This window comes from Bidens hawaiensis, unplaced genomic scaffold (assembly GCF_021521415.1).
Source record: "Bidens hawaiensis isolate Kalapana, Puna unplaced genomic scaffold, B.hawaiensis_p1.1 tig00026852_1, whole genome shotgun sequence".
Lineage (NCBI taxonomy): Eukaryota > Viridiplantae > Streptophyta > Magnoliopsida > Asterales > Asteraceae > Bidens > Bidens hawaiensis.
This window is the reverse complement of record NW_027494325.1, coordinates 30663-40797: the sequence shown is the minus strand read 5'-3', so window position 1 is coordinate 40797 and position 10135 is coordinate 30663.

The window sequence follows — 10135 nt, the reverse complement described above, 5'->3', positions numbered from 1 at the left end:
TAGGTAAGATGTTCGAAGCCAACATTCCCTTTCTTGTTGGGTTGTAGAACTCTCTTAGGAGTTTGGAGTTTATCGAGAGGCACTGTGACACCCAGTAATTTCCCAATCCCATAAACCAAGTAATCAACCTAATTATTAGGTAAATATGTTATATGCGCCCTGCGCGAGCGCGCCATGTTAGAATCAGCGCGTGTATGTTATATGCGCCCTGCGCGAGCGCGCCATGTTAGAATCAGCGCGTGCATGTTATATGCGCCCTGCGCGAGCGCGCCATGTTAGGACCAGCGCGGGCATATGTTATATGCGCCATGCGCGAATGTTTTGGGCTTGTCTTCATATAACTTAATTTTGTCATGTCTAATGGGGGAACGCCCCGCCTGATGCTAAGGCGGGTGCATCCCAAATCATTTATGCGCGTGCGGAAAGGGGGCTAACCTCCCCGCATGGCGGGAACATTGAGAGCTAGTTTGTCTGAAGCTCCAGGATGGAATTGACTTCAACATAACTGATCACTATGTTGAAATACCAAGACCTCATGGAAAATCTACAAATGAAACTCAACGTCCCTGACTGCGAGAAGGTTACGCACCTACCCGCAGCAAAGAAACAGCCTACACGCAGAAAGCTATACGCGCAAGGCTACACGCACAAAGCACTTAAGTCTATTTCTCAAGTGTAAGGGGATTTCCCCCGCCCAAAAGGGACCAGTAGCGTGTTTCAGATATTTTTACCTTTTGACTACACACTGACAACAGTACCAGGAAAAGTATACTGTAACACGAAATGTCAGCTGTCAGCCGTACCTACTCCCACCAACCACAGTCCTGCATGTCCTGTCAAAATCAATCAGAATCTTTTTAACCACTCCCTAGGACTATCACCCCCATCCCTGAATAAATAATAATAAATCTCATACTTTGTCATCATTACACCTAGATATGATAAGATTTTAATCCCCTAAATCAAGGGATTGTGTTCCCTTGAATCTGCCTATAAATATGTATCAATCCTTGAATAAAACATCACACAAACACACCCCAAACTCTCTTAAATCTGTAATTCTCTCCCAAGCACCCATTTCCGTTTCCATCACTAGACTTCCAATTTCGAGGCTAACACCAAGGAGCCCGAATCTCGTTTAATCTAAACCACTACTTAACAAGAATCACATGTGAGTCTCACAGCCCCTATTTTCACTATTTTCACTGTTTTAAACTGTTTTCGGGGCGAGGGACACGTACTTAAATTATGATTTATCATGGTACTCTTACAAGTAATGCAAGCGATTATTTGTTTAAATTATGTTTCTTTATGGAATATTTTCGAGCAATGCAAACGGTTATCTATGGTTTTCAATGTGAGTGCGCAAGATACGAGTAAGTGATCACTTTACCATTGGAACTCTAAGGGTAGGGACTACTGTGTTTGATCAACCCACTCGTAGGGGTCGCACCCCTTGCAAAGACGAGTGCCTAGTATGTCACGGGGTAGTACTATGGGATTGAGCCCGCTCGTAGAGGTCGCACCTCTTACAAAGACGAGCGCCTTGTTTTCCGGCACAACATTCGCGCGTGACCCGCGGGATGGTATAACTAAATTGTTGTGGCAGCGCCACGGTTTTCAGGAATGTCTGCGCGTGACCCGCGGGACGGTTTTATCAAGCATATGTTTAAACAATGATATCAGAAATATGTTTCAATATGGCTTTATCAAGATTATGTTGCAATACGATTTATCAAGTCACCAAAACTTGTGAACTCACTCAGTTTATACTGATTCAAATGTTTTTACGTGTCTTTCAGGTGATAGGTAAGTAGCGCAAGGAGTCACACATAGAGCACTTCACGCAGAACATCTATAAAATTAGCTTTTTGGAAGATTTTAGTTATATCCCTTCCACACGCGCGGTTGTTCCCGCCGTGTGAGGGGATATGGCGCGGAAATCTTCAATGATTTTCATACTTGGATGTTTTTATGTAATTCTAAACAATGTAATGTATTTTGTACTAGACATTTCATGCGCAATGGAAATTTATTTTTCTCGAATGTTTGCAATGACCCGTGCTTGACTATCAATCCCCACTCGCGCGCGCCCGGCTGTTTCCGCCGTTTAGGGCCGGGTGTGACAGATTGGTATCAGAGCTCTGGTTATAGCGAACTAGGAAAGAAGTTTTAACCTAGACTATAACCGTAAGGGAATCGCATGAAATATTTTTCAAAGAATATTTTTCAAAAGAAACCACACACACACTTAGGAACACGGGTCACACAATGTCTAGTGAACATTAAGGATAAAAACACTATGTGTTCAGGGTACATGCGCTAAGTTTGATATATTCTCTTTTTTTTTTAAGAAAAACGAGAATGCCTCCAACCAGAGCCAAGGGAATTACCATGACACCCGAGGAACTCGCAGAAATAATCGCGCAGGCGATCGCAACGCATGAGGCCAGCAAGGCCGAATCAAGTCAGGGTCGTCAGGAGACCGAAACCCCAGAACCCGAATCAGGAGCTTTGGACAAAGGATGCTCCTATAAGACGTTCATGGCCTGTAAGCCTTGGCCATTCAAGGGCACCGAAGGGGCCATTGGGCTCTACAACTGGATCGACAAGATGGAGACAGTTCTCTCCATTAGCGGATGTAGTGAAAATCAAAAGGTCCTCTACGCGACCTGCATGTTTCAAGAAGCAGCCTCGTCTTGGTGGAAGCTTCAAACGAAAACATTGGGGCGAGAAGTTGCTCTCCACAAGACCTGGGAGGAGCTGAAGGACATGATGATGAGAAAGTTCTGCTCTCGCGCCGAAATTCAGAGTCTGCAGCAGGAGTTTTGGAACCACACCATGGTAGGAACCGATATCGACGCCTATAACAACCGGTTCAACGAACTTTGCCAGATGGTGCCAGATATGGCGAACACGGAGGAGAAGAAGATCGAGAGGTATATCTTTGGGTTACCTCATGTCATTAGAGTTCCGCTCAATGCCGCAGCGCCTCCGACCTTTGATGAGGCAGTAGCGCGGGCCATCACTCTTACAAGAGATACGGTCCGTGCGGGCACGTTAACTGCGCGCGGGAACGAGCAGCGAATCTCTGACCCCAAGAGGAAATGGAACTCTCACCACCGAGGGTCCGACTCCAAGCAACCACCATTCAAGAGACAGGAGAGCGTAAGGGCTTACGCGATACAAGCCTTGGAGCCACCACGAAAAGTGTACAACGGGCCTCACCCATGGTGCAGCAGATGCAAGTACCACCACGAGGGTGAATGCGCAAGCCTTGTATGCGCCAAATGTAACAAGCCAGGGCACAAGACGATGAATTGTCGTACCCAAGAAACTGGGGGAAGCGACAACTGCTATGCATGCGGGAAGCCAGGGCATTTCAGTCGGGATTGCCCGCACAAGAGAAACCAAGCTCGCGGGAGAGCCTTTGTGATCGGCGCGGGCGAAGCAAAAGAAGAACCGAATGTAGTAACTGGTACGTTTCTACTTAACGACCATTTTGCATCTGTCTTATTTGATACTGGCGCTGACCTAAGTTTCATATCCACTGAGTTTAAAAACTCCCTAGGCCTAGCAACCAGTAGGCTAGACACGCCTTATACTATAGAACTAGCCAATGGTAGACAGATACGCGCGAACAAGAGGACTGAGCAATGTGTATTGGTCATGGGAGGTCACGGATTCACTATTAACTTATTGCCAATAGACTTGGGAAGTTTTGACATTGTGGTAGGCATGGATTGGTTAGTCGAAAACCACGCGGAAGTTATTTGCCATGAGAAGCAGGTTCGGATCCCGCTGTTGAGCGGGGAAACCTTGGTAATTCAAGGGGAAAGAAGTGGAGTTGCGACAAAACTCATTTCGTGTCTAAAGGCGCGCAAGTGCCTGAGGAAAGGATGCTACGCCTTCCTGGCGCACGTAGTAGAGAAGAAAGGAGATGAGCGAAAAATTGAAAACTTACCAGTGGTGCGCGAATTTCCAGAAGTTTTTCCTGAAGATCTGCCCGGATTACCGCCGCCGCGACAAGTCGAGTTTCGAATCGACTTGGTCCCAGGAGCTGCGCCAGTAGCTCGAGCACCCTATCGACTAGCTCCATCTGAGATGCAAGAGCTATCCAATCAGTTGCAGGAACTATTGGATAAGGGTTTCATACGCCTAAGCTTTTCACCATGGGGAGCTCCGGTGCTTTTTGTGAAGAAGAAGGATGGTTCGTTCAGAATGTGTATTGACTACAGGGAACTGAACAAACTGACGGTCAAGAATCGGTACCCCTTACCGAGGATTGATGACTTATTTGATCAGTTGCAGGGATCCAGTTATTATTCGAAGATAGATCTACGGTCAGGATACCACCAACTTAGGGTCCATGAGGAAGACGTGCCGAAGAAAGCGTTCCGAACTAGATACGGCCATTATGAGTTCTTAGTGATGCCGTTCGGGCTAACTAATGCGCCGGCCATATTCATGGATCTGATGAACCGTGTGTGCAAACCATACTTGGATAAGTTTGTGATTGTGTTTATAGATGATATTCTGATTTACTCCCGAACCGGAGCTGAGCATGAACAACATCGGAGATTGATTTTGGAATTACTGAAGAAAGAAAAGTTGTATGCCAAGTTTTCTAAATGTGAGTTTTGGCTTAGAGAAGTTCACTTTCTCGGTCACGTTGTAAACAAGAAAGGAATACACGTCGATCCTTCCAAGGTCAAAGCCATCGAGAATTGGGAGGCGCCAAAAACCCCAACTGAGGTGAGGCAATTCCTAGGACTAGCTGGCTACTATCGACGTTTCATTGAAAACTTCTCCAAGATAGCTTTACCTCTGACAGCGCTAACCCAGAAAGATAGGAAGTTTGTTTGGGGCGAAAACCAGGAAGCAGCGTTTCAAATGTTAAAGCAGAAGCTATGTAGTGCGCCAATTTTGTCTCTGCCCGAGGGGACGGATGATATCGTCATCTACTGCGATGCTTCACATCAAGGACTCGGATGTGTCCTTATGCAGAGAAACAAAGTCATAGCGTATGCCTCGCGTCAACTCAAGGTCAATGAAAGGAACTACACAACGCATGATCTGGAACTTGGAGCAGTTGTTTTCGCGCTAAAGATTTGGCGCCATTATCTTTATGGTACAAAGTGTTTGATTTTTACGGATCACAAGAGCCTTCAACACATATTTGATCAGAAGGATTTAAACATGAGGCAACGAAGATGGGTTGAGTTATTGAATGATTATGATTGTGAAATAAAGTATCATCCTGGAAAGGCGAATGTGGTAGCAGACGCTCTAAGTAGGAAAGAGCGAGCAAGGACGCTACGAGTTAAGGCTCTAAGATTGACCATTCACGCAGATCTCACTACCCGCATCCGAGAAGCTCAACAAGAAGCCCTGAAACCAGAGTTTGTCAAGAACGAATCCCTTGGGGGTATGGTTAAGGATTTGGAACTCAAAAAGAATGACACTCGATATTTTGCTAACCGCATATGGGTCCCTCTCAAGGGAGGATTGCTCGAGCAAGTGTTAAACGAAGCTCACAAAACGCGGTATTCAGTACATCCTGGCGCAGACAAGATGTATCAAGATGTTAAAGCGCTGTATTGGTGGCCCAATCTGAAGGGCGACATCGCGACGTATGTCAGTAAGTGCCTGACGTGTTCAAAGGTGAAGGCTGAATATCAGAAACCGTCGGGGTTGCTTCAACAGCCAGAAATTCCCATGTGGAAATGGGAACAAATCTCTATGGACTTCATTACCAAACTGCCAAGGACACCCGGGGGTTACAACACGATATGGGTTATAGTAGACCGGCTAACTAAGTCAGCACACTTCCTGCCGATCAAGGAAACCGATAAGATGGAAAAGTTAGCCCGATTGTATATTCGAGAAGTAGTTTCAAAACATGGAGTCCCGGTGTCCATCATTTCTGATAGAGATAGTCGGTTCACCTCAAGATTTTGGAGATCGTTACAAGGGGCTTTAGGTACTCGTCTTGACATGACTACGGCTTATCATCCCCAGACGGATGGACAAAGCGAGCGAACAATTCAGACATTAGAAGATATGTTGCGCGCGTGCGCAATCGATTTCGGAGGTAGCTGGGATACTCATCTCCCATTGGTTGAATTTTCGTACAATAACAGTTATCACACAAGCCTCAAGGCTGCGCCGTTTGAAGCCCTGTATGGGCGCAAGTGTAGGTCCCCGCTGTGTTGGGCTGAAGTGGGTGACAAGCAAATGACTGGTCCAGAATTGATCCAAGAAACAACGGACAAGGTTTTCCAGATACGGGATCATCTTAAGGCAGCGCGCGACAGACAGAAAAGCTATGCAGATGTGAGAAGAAAGCCGTTGGAATTTCAAGTAGGGGATAAAGTGCTTTTGAAAGTCTCTCCATGGAAAGGAGTCCCCCGTTTCGGCAAGCGAGAAAAGTTGAATCCGCGATACATCGGACCATTTGAGATCCTGGAAAGGATCGGTCCCGTTGCTTATAAGCTCCAATTACCCGCCGAACTTAGTGGAGTTCATGATACGTTTCATGTATCCAACCTCAGGAAGTGCTTATCTGATGAAACGTTAATTCTACCATTGGACGAGATTCATATCGACAAACAACTACACTTCGTAGAAGAGCCTATAGCAGTAACAGATTGGAAAGAACAAAAGTTGCGAAGAAGCCGAATCAAGTTAGTAAAGGTTCAATGGAACTCAAAGCGTGGGCCTGAATTCACTTGGGAAAGAGAAGACCAAATGCGCAAGAAATACCCACACCTCTTTCAAAGCATAACTCCTGCCAGCAACGCCTCCTAAATTTCGGGACGAAATTCTCTTAACAGGGGGAGAATGTGACACCCGGTAATTTCCCAATCCCATAAACCAAGTAATCAACCTAATTATTAGGTAAATATGTTATATGCGCCCTGCGCGAGCGCGCCATGTTAGAATCAGCGCGTGTATGTTATATGCGCCCTGCGCTAGCGCGCCATGTTAGAATCAGCGCGTGCATGTTATATGCGCCCTGCGCGAGCGCGCCATGTTAGGACCAGCGCGGGCATATGTTATATGCGCCATGCGCGAATGTTTTGGGCTTGTCTTCATATAACTTAATTTTGTCATGTCTAATGGGGGGACGCCCCGCCTGATGCTAAGGCGGGTGCATCCCAAATCATTTATGCGCGTGTGGAAAGGGGGCTAACCTCCCCGCATGGCGGGAACATTGAGAGCTAGTTTGTCTGAAGCTCCAGGATGGAATTGACTTCAACATAACTGATCACTATGTTGAAATACCAAGACCTCATGGAAAATCTACAAATGAAACTCAACGTCCCTGACTGCGAGAAGGTTACGCACCTACCCGCAGCAAAGAAACAGCCTACACGCAGAAAGCTATACGCGCAAGGCTACACGCACAAAACACTTAAGTCTATTTCTCAAGTGTAAGGGGATTTCCCCCACCCAGAAGGGACCAGTAGCGTGTTTCAGATATTTTTACCTTTTGACTACACACTGACAACAGTACCAAGAAAAGTATACTGTAACACGAAATGTCAGCTGTCAGCCGTACCTACTCCCACCAACCACAGTCCTGCATGTCCTGTCAAAATCAATCAGAATCTTTTTAACCACTCCCTAGGACTATCACCCCCATCCCTGAATAAATAATAATAAATCCCATACTTTGTCATCATTACACCTAGATATGATAAGATTTTAATCCCCTAAATCAAGGGATTGTGTTCCCTTGAATCTGCCTATAAATATGTATCAATCCTTGAATAAAACATCACACAAACACACCCCAAACTCTCTTAAATCTGTAATTCTCTCCCAAGCACCCATTTCCGTTTCCATCACTAGACTTCCAATTTCGAGGCTAACACCAAGGAGCCCGAATCTCGTTTAATCTAAACCACTACTTAACAAGAATCACATGTGAGTCTCACAGCCCCTATTTTCACTATTTTCACTGTTTTAAACTGTTTTCGGGGCGAGGGACACGTACTTAAATTATGCTTTATCATGGTACTCTTACAAGTAATGCAAGCGATTATTTGTTTAAATTATGTTTCTTTATGGAATATTTTCGAGCAATGCAAACGGTTATCTATGGTTTTCAATGTGAGTGCGCAAGATACGAGTAAGTGATCACTTTACCATTGGAACTCTAAGGGTAGGGACTACTGTGTTTGATCAACCCACTCGTAGGGGTCGCACCCCTTGCAAAGACGAGTGCCTAGTATGTCACGGGGTAGTACTATGGGATTGAGCCCGCTCGTAGAGGTCGCACCTCTTACAAAGACGAGCGCCTTGTTTTCCGGCACAACGTTCGCGCGTGACCCGCGGGACGGTATAACTAAATTGTTGTGGCAGCGCCACGGTTTTCAGGAATGTCTGCGTGTGACCCGTGGGACGGTTTTATCAAGCATATGTTTAAACAATGATATCAGAAATATGTTTCAATATGGCTTTATCAAGATTATGTTGCAATACGATTTATCAAGTCACCAAAACTTGTGAACTCACTCAGTTTATACTGATTCAAATGTTTTTACGTGTCTTTCAGGTGATAGGTAAGTAGCGCAAGGAGTCACACATAGAGCACTTCACGCAGAACATCTATAAAATTAGCTTTTTGGAAGATTTTAGTTATATCCCTTCCACACGCGCGGTTGTTCCCGCCGTGTGAGGGGATATGGCGCGGAAATCTTCAATGATTTTCATACTTGGATGTTTTTATGTAATTCTAAACAATGTAATGTATTTTGTACTAGACATTTCATGCGCAATGGAAATTTATTTTTCTCGAATGTTTGCAATGACCCGTGCTTGACTATCAATCCCCACTCGCGCGCGCCCGGCTGTTTCCGCCGTTTAGGGCCGGGTGTGACAGGCACAAAGGTGTATCAGTAGAAAAACCTTTGGGAAAGGTCAATGATACATCAAGAGTTGGCACTAGATCAACGAAGTGCACATATGAGGAATTTATGTCAAGCAAACCATTGCAGTGTAAAGAAGAAATGGATCCCGTAGAAGGTCAATGGTAAATTGACGCGATGGAGACTATCTTTGATACGTGCCTTTGTGATGAAATGATGAAGTGGTATTTGCAACCAATAAGCTTTGTGATAGAACTAAAGATTGGTGGAAGGTCTAAAAACAACTACAACCTAAAGAAAGAATTTGGGGAATGTAATTCCTATGAGAAAATACATTTGGAAGAATGTTCATATCAGAATCGCATCTATGTTATCTAGGAACAACTGGACATATGCTAACCTTAATATGCATATGTAGAAATATGTTGCTACAGCTGTTAAAGACCGAGATATACCTAGTTGAGGGAGCAAGGTGAGAGAGATGCTTAAAGATTCAAGGACACGAGGAAGTGAAGTGTATATAGGCTCCGAAACCAATAGCCACAAATTTTCCAACTCTGAATTATTCGTCAAAAGTAAATTGGCAAGGCAAATAGAAGCCGAGGTTGCTAGTGTTAAAAATTTCAAAGTAACTGAGATATGTCGAAATTATCGACTACTTATTGAATGGGAAATGAAATTCTTTGATTTAGTTCAAATTGTGATGTGAGAATCCGACATAAAGATTTGGATAGACTGGTTGCTCTCCTATCACACGACAGTCATCTTCAACGGGAAGATTATAAAAAAAACTAAATAAATAAATAAAATTTCATCATCCGCTAAAAAGAAGATTTACGGTTACAAAGTGAGGAAGAACCAGATCATTAGTTGCTCAATGACAAAGGCAAGACACCGTGTTCTAGTGGTGAGATACTTCTTCAATTTATTCTCTATCGATATCCTAAGCATTCCAACCGAGAGAGAGAGAGATCTAGTTTAAGATCGACTAAACTCCTAGAGCTTATCTAATGGCTAAGGCTCTAGTTTATTTGGCACCAACGGATACGAAGGAGTTAATATTATAACTTCAAAAGCTATTAGGTAAAGGATATATATGCCCAAATGTGTCTTTGAAGGGTATACACGTTCTAGTTGTTAAAAATAAATACTTTAGTATACGAATGCTGACAACTATGAAGAGTTCAACAAGATCACCATTAAGAATACATATCCTTCAGCTAGAACTGATGATCAGGTCGACCAATTGCAAAGATCTA